Genomic DNA, 12,356 nt, shown 5'->3' on the forward strand with positions numbered 1-12,356 from the left:
AGCCAATCAGAGCAACTACATGAAAATTAACCCAACCAAGATGGCGGCCGGAAGCCACGGAGCTAAAGTGAGAAGGAGGCTTGGTTGCTCCAGTGATGGAGGAAGCCAAGCTTCCCAGCCGGCTCTGAGCTCCACTGAAGGCAACCAAGTTTCAATTATAGAAGATAAATAAACCCCAGCTACCTGCTTTCAGCCAGCCATGGCCATGGAGCTGGAGCAAGCAAGAGCCGGCTCTGGGCTCCACTGAAGGCAAAAAAGTTTCAATTATAGAAAGTAAATAAGTCCCAGAATAAAAAAAAAAAAAAAAAAAAAAAAAGGAGAGGCTGGGAGCTTTTGTTGCCGGGGGGCTTGGCCAGCCTGAAAACAGCCATCAGCCCCTCACCCAGGCTGGCCAAACCTCCATGGGGTGAGGGTCCCAACTGGAGGGGGCTTGACCAGCCTGCAAACAGCCATCAGCCCCTCACCTAGGCTGGCCAGGCACCACAGCAGGACCCCCACCCTGATCCGGGACACCCTTCAGGGCAAACCAGCCGACCCCCACCCATGCACGAGGCCTCTATCCTATGTAATAAAAGGGTAATATGCAAACTGACCCTAACAGCAGAAAGACTGAGAATGACTGGTCACTATGACACACACTGACTACCAGGGGGCAGAAGCTCAATGGAGGAGCTTCCCCCTGGTGGTCAGTGTGCTCCCACAGGGAGAGCTCTGCTTAGCCACAAGCCAGGCTGATTGCTGTGAGTACAGCGGTGGTAGTAGGAGCCTCTCCCGCCTCCTCAGCAGCGCTAAAGATGTCCAACTGCAGATTAGGCCTGCTCCCTGCTGACAAGTGGACATCCCCCGAGGGCTCCCGGGATGCTAGAATGATGTCTGACTGCCAGCTTAGGCCCAATTCCCCAGGGAGCAGGCCTAAACCAGCAGGTGGTCATCCCCCAAGGGGTTCCAGGCTGCAAGAGGGTACAGGCCAGGCTGAGGGAGCCCCCTGAGTGCACAAATTTTTGTGCACCGGGCCTCTAATATTATATAATATTTATACAGGCATAATTTCATAGAAATCTTATTTTAGCTTTATATGTAAAATATTGTGTTACTAATTGAAGAAATCATATCTGTAGTGTGTGTTTGGAGTGAATAAGTTCTACTCTTGAAATCTGAAATAAAAAAGTTATCTCATAAATAAGGGAGAACCAAGTATTTTCTTAAGGGGAGATAGTGGATGAACCCTAATTTTCATCAAAAGTCTCAGACCATCTCCGATGAGAGATTATTATGGAAAACATATCATTGATAATCTCAGCAAATGTTCTTATCTTCTCTATACCAGTATGCCATTTCTTTAATAATTTAATTATAATAATGCTAGAATTTCTCAGTAGAAATTCAAGCCACAGTTTAATAGAGTTTAATAGGAAAAAGTTCATAATTTACAATTGGTGTGGGATTAGGCTAAGCATTTGTTTAAAATGGTTCATGCAGCTCACACTGGGCTCCAAAGGCAGTACAGCTTGTACTAATTTTAATTATGTTTGAAGCCAGTTATTTGGAGCCTCTTGATGATAGTGCCCCTTTGTGGGATTTGAATTAGTGTAGAATAATTGACGCTGCATTCTACCCACATGGCTTCCTACTTAAGGATTAATTGCTAACGTTTTGCTTTGTCCTTATGTACATTATGCTCTAAACATAAAGACTTTTTATAATTAAGGGAAATTACTAGAACTCTGACCAGCAGAGTAAATGCAAACTTGTATTAACAATACTTTAAGCTTCTGTGTCTTATAGCACAGGAAATTACAATAATGTCCTAAAACTCAATGTCAAGTTTTATTTCTACAATAGCAATTCTTCGAAGCTAATGCTTATTCCATAGCAATTCTATGAAGCTAATGCTTATTCTCATCTTTTGTGCTATTGTTATAGGTTTTAAATTTAAAAAGACATTATATTAAGTACAACTGGCATACAAAAACTGTTCATATTTATTGTATACAACTTGATGAGCTTGAAAATAAATATAAACCTATGAAGCCATCACCACAATCTATGCAAAAACATATTAATCACTTCCAAAAGTTTCCTCCTGTCCTCTTCATTTATTATTATTTTATATTGTATTGTACACATTTAATTGTCTTCATAAATAAACACCGGACACAGTATTTATATACTACTGACATATTTACCATTTCTGGTGTTTTCCGTATTTTTGTGTATGCCTGAATTTTGTTTGAATCTTTCATTTACACATAGAAAACTTTTTAAACAGTATAATGCACTATACAGCTAACAATATATGTTTTTAATCATTATTTGTCTGAAAATGTACATAGTTTTTTTTAATATGAACAATATTTATACTTGAAATATAATTCTAGGTTGACTAGTTTTTTGTGTCTTTGTTTTGTTTTCTATCGCTTCCTTTTGGCTTATATAGTTTCCATGAAAATTTGTTTCTTGTAATTGTTAATTTGATGACCTATATTTTCATTCTTCTGTTTTTAAGGTGTGATTTAAATAATTGGTGTCAGCCTTTTTTAAAATATGTATTTTTCTTGATATCAGAGAGGAAGGGAAAGGGAGAGAGAAACATTAATTATAGAGAATCATTGATCGTCTGCCTCCTGAATTCCCTCTACTGGGGAATAAGCCCACAACCTGGGCATGTAGCCTAACCAGGAATCAAACTGTGACCGCCTGGATCATAGGTTGATGCTCAATCATCGGGCCACACCAGCCTGGCGGTTGTTGGCCTTTTCATTATAATTTTCTATTGAGTGATTATATTTATACTTCTTGGGGTTTGTTGACTTCCTTGAATATGTGGGTTTAGAGTTGTCACAAAATTGGAACATTTTCAATGAATTTCTGAAAATTTGTTCTGTTCACATACATCCTGTGGCTAAAATTACATGTTATCACATGATATTTTCCCATAAGTCAATGAAGTTCTGTTCATTCCTTCCATTTTTTTTTTTCAAACTCTGCTTCATTTTCTATAATTTCTGTTTCCCTGCCATCAGGTTAGTTGTTTTCTTTTTAAAATTAATTAATTAATTAATTAATGTTTTAAAATTTCTTTATTGATTAAGGTATTACATATGTGTCCTTATCCCCCATAGTTGTTTTCTTATACACTGTCTAATATGCTACTAGTCCCATCCATTGATTTTTTTATTTTTATTTTTATTGCTATCAGAGAGGAAGGGAGGAGGAGAGAGAGATAGAAACATCAATGATGACAGAGAATCATTGATTGGCTGCCTCCTGTATGCCCCCTACTAGGGATTGAGCTTACAACCTGGGTTTGTGCCCTTGACCAGAATTGAACCTGGGACCCTTTACTCTGCAGGTCAATGCTCTATCCACTGAGCCAAATGGCTAGGTCCCATTCAGTGATTTTTAAAAACTAAAATAAATAAAGAGTTTATATTTTACACAGAATACTCTTTTGATTACTTTTTATAGGTTCCATCTACTGATATCCTTGTCTCTCAACATGTTTATCTTTTCTTTAATCATTTTAATAATAACTGCTTTAAAGTTCTTGCTTCCTATTTTAACTTTTTATTGATTTCTGGCTCTGTTACTCTTGAAAAATATTTCCGTTTCATGTGTCACATGTTCTTGTTTGTTTTTATGTTTCACAATTTTAAATTGTACACCAAATACTATGGATATTATGCAGTTGAGAGACAGAAGTGCTGAGTTTTATCATAGGATAAAGTCAATTTACTTGAAAATTAGTTTATCTTCTTGAGGATTATTTTAGAGTTCATTATATACGTGGTGTTTACTTGTATGTAGTGTTTCCTTTTGGTCTAGGTTAGCCCTAACACTATGTTGAGAGCTTTCTGTGATCTGTGCTGAGTTTTGAGTTCCCTGCTGTTTGCTAGGACGTTCAGTGTTTCTCTTTATTCTGATTATTTTCAACCCAATTATATTCTAGCTTGTTATGAGTTCCAGAGATACTATCTCACAATCCCTGGATACATACTTGCTCTTATGCCAATAGTTGTGATTTTCTGAATAGTTGTTGTTTTTCTCTACTTTCATGCAAGGAGTAGGAATGCATGAGATTTAGCCCAGCACTTAAGGGAAGGCACTTATTTATTTATAAACCTTTGTCTCTGGTTAGCTGCCTCTTCTCCAGTACTTTGTCTTGCAATGTTTTGACATTGTAATAACTCAAAACTCTGATCTCAGCTTAAGAAGTCTCACATATTCTATGTGCTGCACCTGTCCTCACATGCAGGCTGTGGTTTAGAAAAGTCTCTGGCAGAGAGTCAGAGTAATCATGTAGCTTATCTCATGTAGCATTCTTATCTCGCGGACCATGGTTCTGAGCTGTCTGTTGTATCACTAGTAAAAGCTTTTACTTTTTGCTCCCCCACCCCACCCCAATCCAGTTATTTAGTTGTTTATGATTAAAGGACTAGTCTGGGACTTATTACAACCTTATGACTGGCGGTACAAATCAGTTACAGAGTTTTAATTACAAAAATATATTTCAAAATTATAAATTAATTAGTTTAATTATTTTTGTTAGATAACCAAATGTGTTCATTTAAATTAAAAACAAGTATAAGAGTATATAATTATCAACACCATTTTTTTTAAAAAAAAACCCAGAGGTCAATGACCTTGCCTGAAGTAATCTTATATAATAAAAACCTAATATGCTAAGTGTCTGGTCGGCCAGTGGGCCGTTCAACCAATCAAAGTGCTATATGCTAATGATATGCTAAGGTCACTCAACCACTTGCTATGATGTGCACTGACCACCAGGGGGCAGACAGTCTACCGGTCAACCAGTCGCTATGGCATGCACTGACCACCAGGGAGCAGATAATCCAACTGTTAGGTTAGCTTGCTGCTGAGGTCTGGTGATCGGGACTGAGCAAGAAGGGCCCAACATGCCCTGGAGCCCTCCCACTGCCCCTCCCCATCAGGGAGAAGACGCAGTGAGCTGAGCAGTAAGGAGCAGCAAGCAGGTGGGCGGTAAGGAGCTAGGGATCCTGGACATCCCCCAAGGGGTCCTGGACTGCAAGAGGGCACAGGCCGAGCTGAGGGACCAAAACTCCAGTGCATGAATTTTATGCACTGGGCCTCTAGTATAACTATACAGTCCAAGATTTTATACACCAATCCTGACACATGACTCAAACTCATGCGTTTTTTACTGCTTATCCCTTCTGTGACTCTGTAATGATTAGTTTTACATATCAACGGGACTAGGCTATATCTATGCAAGCAGAAACTTAATCATTACTATATCAGAATACCTTAAGTTTCCAAATTTGTAGTAATTAGTAAATTATTGTAAAACTTTCAGCCACATCATGCTATGTGTTCCATGTAGTTGATCTCCAGTACTAAACCAAAGCTCTATATCCCAATCATAATTTACTCAGTTGACTCACATTTCCTTTCTACATATTAATATTTATTTTGTTATGTAAATTATGTTAATTAATCATTATTATGTGTTGATAAAAATGTAGAGTGTTTGAAGGAAGCTAATGAGACTGGAAAAAATATTGCCTGGAACTGTTCATTTAATAACTCAAGGTATGCAAATGCATAGGTTCATGAATATAGAAACCATGTCTGTGTTTTTCATAAGTCTATTTCTATTATTTGGCATGAAATCTGGACCACTGTGTGTCCAATTAATATCTGTTGAATGATTAAAGTTCACAAAATGCATCCTATGCACTGTGTATTGGTACTGGGCATTGAAACAAATATTTTATTCTTCTTCAAAAAATATTTTTATTGATTTTAAAAAGAGAGGAAAGGAGAAGAAGAGAGAGAAATATCACTGTCAAAGGGAAACATTGATGGGTTGCCTTCTGTACACTCTCTGACCAGGGACAAAACTCACAACCTGGGCATGTGCCGTGACAGGGAACTGGCGACCTTTCAGTGCACAGTTTTATACTTTTTTTTTTTAAAAAAAAAAAAAGGATATTTTACCTTACTTTATGTACAATTATAAAGTATTATTGGGAATTAAATGTTTTGAAATATTTGAAAAATATGATGAAAGAATTGTAAAATATTATAGAATTGTGACTGAATTCAATCTCTAATTGACCTGATGTGGCCATTCTATGTTCATCCGGAAAGGAAAGAAAAAGATTAACTTAGTTAGGAAGGGACAATATTGGAAGATAAATATTGACTGAATTACATAAAACAGTTTGATGGATTAAACTTTTACTTGATCAATATTCACACTTCTAAATAACAAGTAATTTCTTTTGACTTTTCAAAAGAGGCATATCATTTTACTTTTTTTCATTTTTTCCTGTGGGCTTGTTCCCGTCATGTCCCCAAATTAGTAGTGCAGTACTTTGTATATGAGTAGCATATCAAATTATTTTAGTTTTCATATTATGCAAAATTTTATAACTTAATGCTCCATTTTTGTTTTGTTTCAATATTTATATGTCAAATAAGAACTAATATTTTGTATATATTAAAACTTGCATATACATGAATTAAAACATTCTGCTAGAACAGAGGCTATATTTCCTTATTTATTTATACACATTACAGAAGAATAGACTTGTCTGCATACAGCAGTCATATTATATGTACCATTAAGTGACAGATATTTAAGTACATTCTTTGTGAAAATCATTTTTCAATGTTTATATAGATCAAGATTAATCTCCAAACAATTATTTGAAATGGCCACAAAAAAAATGCTACCTAGACTTTTAATTTTGAGACGCGAATATATGAGGCAACAGTACAGATGTTAGAGGAGCCACATAACATTAATAATAAATAGAAATTGTGCTGGGCACGAAATGACTTCCAGGTGTCTGTCATCTTACTTAATCCTCATACTAGCTGATGTAGTTATTATTATTGCTTCTGCTTTTCAAATGAGGTAGTGGGGACTTCAGAAGTTAAAATCTTGTTAATGATCACACAATTAGTAAGTGACACAGCCAGGACAGAAACTCAATTTGGCATGACTCTAAATTTTGTCGTCATTGCCATTGTGGGAAATGTTAGCTTTAGTAGCTTTAGCTGATAAGTGATCACACAGGTACTAAACATTGTCTTGTGTGTATAATTTACATAGGCCCTAAGATTAGGTAGGAATAGAAAAATGTTATAAAATAATGAAAAATATTCTTCAAAACATGAATTTAAAAGCTGAATACATCTGAGGTACCTGAATTCAAATAAAATCCTACACACACAAAGCAGAAAAGGTTCTCTAAAGAAATTCTAAAACTGAATGTCACTTCCACTTTATAAATTCCCAATCCATTTATGTCACAACACTTAACCCTATTTTCTGTCTTTCACATCAGCTTTGGAAAAAAACTACTGTAACTCTTCAACATGAACAGAATGTGCCCTGATGAAGCAGACATATTTTTCTCCTCACTTATGCCATAATTTCAGTCTGATAATGACTAAAATGTCGAGTTGTCTTCATTTAGTGTTTTCCAATTTAAAGTTAGGAACATTCAATTAATGAGCGTTTTAAAAAGAAATAAATATAGATTCTAAATTTGCCAAGCCTACGTGACATGTGCACATTGAATTATTTTCAGACATATGTAATTAAAAAGTTTTTCAAAAAGCTAACTGAATCTTAGTAAACAATTGTATCACTACTTTTATTTATATCCCTTTTAAGTTGAAGGATAATTGGTTGCATCTAGTTCCTCCTACAATCAAGAAAGAGGCACAATGGCTGGTGGTCAGAGAGTTATAGATAGAGTTTCTGAGTTAGAGATAGTTATAGATCTGTAAGAAAACCAAAGTGAGAAACATGAAACTTGTAAAACGGTCAAGGCTAACTTTCTGAATGATGTGAGACTTGAATTAGGTAGAGAAACCCAATCAATAGGATATATATATACAGAAAGAGATTTATTATGAGGAATTGGTTCATGCAATTAAAGCACTGAGAAGTCCATGATCTACTGTCCTCAAGTTGCAGACCCAGAAAAGCCACTGGTGTCATTCCAGCTCATGTCCAAAGGCCTGATCAAAGGGAGCCAATAGTAATCCCAACTGCAGAAACCAGTGTCCCAGCTCAAGTAGGCAGGCAGAAAGCAAGAATGGGCACATTTCTCCTTTCCCAACCTTTTTGTTTCATTCAGGCCCTAAATGAATTGATCGATGTCCACTGACTTTAGCGAGGATATCTATTTTATTGAGTCCACTGACTCAAATACTAATCTCATGTGGAAACACCCTCACAGGCACATGCAAAAATAATGTTTGAACTAGGCACCCCTTGGACCATTCAAAGTTGACACATAAAATTAATAATTATAGCACCTGAATATTTTAAATAATCTACTTATATAAAAACCACGGGTGGTTTTCATCACGACCAAAACGGCCGCAACTAAGCGGAGGAAGTCAGTCCTGCAGGGGTTGTCTTGGCAATGGCTGCGCCCCTTCCCTGAGCTGTTTCCCGGAGCTGTTTCCTGTAAGGGTGGGATTTGAGGCAGGAACCCACCCTGGGAGTGTGGAGGCATATCTTTCTAAAGTGTGCTGTGCCAGCATGGCCAGGGGTGAACCTGAGAGGGGGCAGCTGAAAGGCTTAGAAAAGACAGACAAGAGAATGAAAGCCGGATCTTGGTGGGACGCTGCTTCTCTGAGAGACAGTGACCACACCCACAGCCATGCCTTTATTTTAAATCAGATGCTACGAGGCAAAGTAAGGGCATGACCAAGTTGTTTACAACATTCTCCTGGGTTTCAATCCTACTCAACTACATGCACTTGAACTCTATCAAGCCTACATCACTCAGGCACATGGGGCCACGTGTTTGGACCACAGATTCAAGCTTACAACTACAGCTGTTGGCTATAATTGTGCTGGGAGGGCCCTGACCCCCAAGCTGGGACTTGCATGTGGCAATGAGAGGACTGTGCCCTCTCCTCAGTCCAAGGCTTGAACCTGTCCAAAACACTGTAGCGGCTCCCCACAATAAAGTTTTAATTCTGTTTCTTTGTTACTGATGTTGTGGCCCCACCCCATAACAAATCAACAATTTCCAGAGGATGAGGCCCAGGAATCAGGATTTTAAAAAGATTCCCAGGTGATTCCAATGTGCAGCCAAGGTTGAGAACCACTGCTAAAGATAATATTAAAAATATATCTAAATGTGCAAAAAAATGAGCATGTTCAAAAATTAAATGAAGAAAATTTGGATATACTTGATGGTGATTTTCACACGTATGTGAGTGATGATTCTATTGATTCCACAGATGATGCTAAAAAGGAAAATTGTCCCATCAAATTTCTTAATAGTATTACTCCTTCAGGAATGCCGTGTCATAAATTAAAATTGAAAGTGGGTGCAATCATCATGCTATTGAGAAATCTCAATAGTAAATGGGGTCTTTGTAATAATACCAGATTTATTATCAAAAGATTATGACCTAACATTATCGAAGCTGAAGTATTAACAGTATCTGCAGAGGGAGAGGCTGTTCTGATTCCAAGAATTAATTTGTCCCCATCTGACACTGGCCTCCCATTTAAATTGATTTGATGACGGTTTCCCGTGATGACAGCATTTGTGATGACTATTAATAAATCACAAGGACAAACTCTAGAGAAAGTAGGCATATTCCTACCTGAACCCGTTTTTGCACATGGTCAGTTATATGTTGCTTTCTCTCGAGTTCTAAGAGCATGGGACGGTAAAGTTAAAGTTGTAAATACTTCATCACAAGGGAAATTAGTCAAGCACTCTGAAAGTGTTTTCACTCTTAATGTGGTGTACTGGGAGATATTAGAATAAATTTAATCACTTTATCAGTCATTGTTTGCATCACTGTCTTTTTATATCATGTTTTTGTTGTTTTCATATCATGTTTTTGTTGTTTTTATATCATTCCTCTGTTGTTGTTATATCCTTTTGTTACTGTTTATTTATTAATAAATTTATATATTATTATCATATACATTTTACTAATTTCCTTTCATCTCTCACACTTCTATTATAAAGGGCAAATAGCAATATTAAAATATTTCTGCTAATTAATTTCCTTTTAAAAAATATATTTTATTGATTTTTTACAGAGAGGAAGAGAGAGGGTTAGAGAGTTAGAAACATCAATGAGAGAGAAACATCGATCAGCTGCCTCCTGCACACTCCCCACTGGGGATGTGCCCGCAACCAAGGTACATGCCCTTGACCGGAATTGAACCTTTGAGTCCACAGGCCGATGCTCTATCCACTGAGCCAAACCGGTTAGGGCAATTAATTCCCTTTTAATGTGCACGAATTTTGTGCACTGGGCTACTAGTTAATAATAATGATAATAATCAGCTGGAGTAGGAGGGAAGCATCTACTGGGAAATAGAGAGTAAGCAAAGTGCCAATGAAGCTCTCTATAGGGGCTAATTCATATTTTCTGACAGAATAAATACGTGAGTGAATGTTGCACAAAACAACATGGTTTTTCTGTAAACTATAAGAAATCTAATGTGCTGGTTCATAAAGTGTCAGGTAGTGGACAATAAAAGATGGGTTTTACAATATGGGCAGGGCTTAAGTTACTAAGGGTCCTTAATATCTTCCTGGATTTATCTTTATCCTATAGTTGACTGCTACTTATGTAAGGTAGTGCCCCCTATATCTTTCATTGGACAATACTGGAGAAAAACAAAGCAATTAGAATGCAAGAAATGCTGATGGTCTAAATACATGCAGGATATTATAGGAAGAGAAAGGAGGCAAAGGTACTTGATAAATTCCTAACATGTGAAAAAAGGTGTATGCTAATGCCATTGCTGTTATGAAGTACTCTGTAGTAGCCAGTTTAATTGGAACATGCAATAACATTCCAGATAGGAATGACAGCAGGAAGTTGGATATATAAGAAAAAGACTCAAATTTTTGCTGACTATTTACCAGTATATAAATGTGAAAGGGTAAAGCATTTTTATTATTATTATGTTGGCTAGGTGTGGAATTCAAGGTGGAACAATAATAGGAAGAAGCAAGGTTGAAAAAACAGAGCTCTCAGTGAGTTTGGGATAGGGTTAAAGGACTAGTTTGTTCAGTGATCAAACATTATGGGTATGTCATATATTTTGAAAAGGAATAACCTTCATTTTCCTGCTTTTCCTAAGTCATTAGTCAACTTGTTTATTTTCAGAGAGCCAGTGGTGATAACCACTATACAGGGAGAGGAACGTGTTTTTGTGTGTTGAATCCTAGATGAGAAAATGCCCCCGGGTATATTTTCAATGGGAGCATCTAATATAATTTTCGGGAAGTGATTTTTAGGCCCTTAATCACAACAAGGGATGCCTGGAGGTTAGAGCAATTTAGTAAAATAAAACTGAATGTACACAAGTCTTAAAACCATCACAGGTCTGATGAATATGAATGAGTATAAAGGTATACAATTGGATGTTTTAGTGGATCTTTACATCTTTTCCTATAAAAAATCATATAGATCCAAACAGACCCTTTACATGACTAGGATAAGTATAAGAATGTCATTGTAAGAAAAGAGAACCACACAGAAACAACCTAATTTAAATCTTTCAGTTACCCATGTTTGACCAGGGCTCTGCTCTGCATACCAAATGTCTCTTGGCTTTAGTGTTAAAGCTGGACTAACAGAGAGCTTTTGGCAGCCAACATTGTCTTAGTGTAATCAGGCACTTAGCAACCCTGACATTGGATGCTGGCATTCTTTGTTTGGAAACAGCAGTTGATTTCACAATGAACTAGTTGATTGCTAATTTAGTGCACTAATGTGGAGAAGCAGGGGGCCTCTATTCTGCACCTGATTCCAGATGTCAGTTTACTACCAAGATAATAAAGATTATTTTCACTCACTTAGAGTTCTATAGAGATTTCACTGTGTGCATTTTCTCAGACTCTTTGCTCTTACCTTTCTCAACAAAGATCATGAATGGTCATTATTGTTTCTATAGATCTTTCCTAGGCTATACAAAGACTTTGAAAAAATGAGCATGTCACTTATTAATAATAATTAATGAAATTAATTTAAATAATTAAACTAGCAACACTCTTACAATGAGACTAAAAGGTACATAATCTTAAAATTTTGACACTTAAAAATATCATATGTGTACTTTTATTAACATTCTGTAATTTGTCAAAATCTATCACACATATTTAGCAAATTTTTATATATTAAGAAATATTTTATAGTTTCAGTATTAAGCAGAAATGTTAATGTAATACACTTATTTCCATAATAGCTACATACACTTTTGCAGGTCAGTGAAAACTAAATTCAATCTCAATTAAACCTTTCTAGAGGGAGAAAAAGAGAAAGATAAAGTAATTGAATATATCATTTATAATTACAAGTAA

This window comes from Myotis nattereri, assembly GCF_964212035.1.
Source record: "Myotis nattereri genome assembly, chromosome: 2".
In the NCBI taxonomy this organism is placed as follows: domain Eukaryota; kingdom Metazoa; phylum Chordata; class Mammalia; order Chiroptera; family Vespertilionidae; genus Myotis; species Myotis nattereri.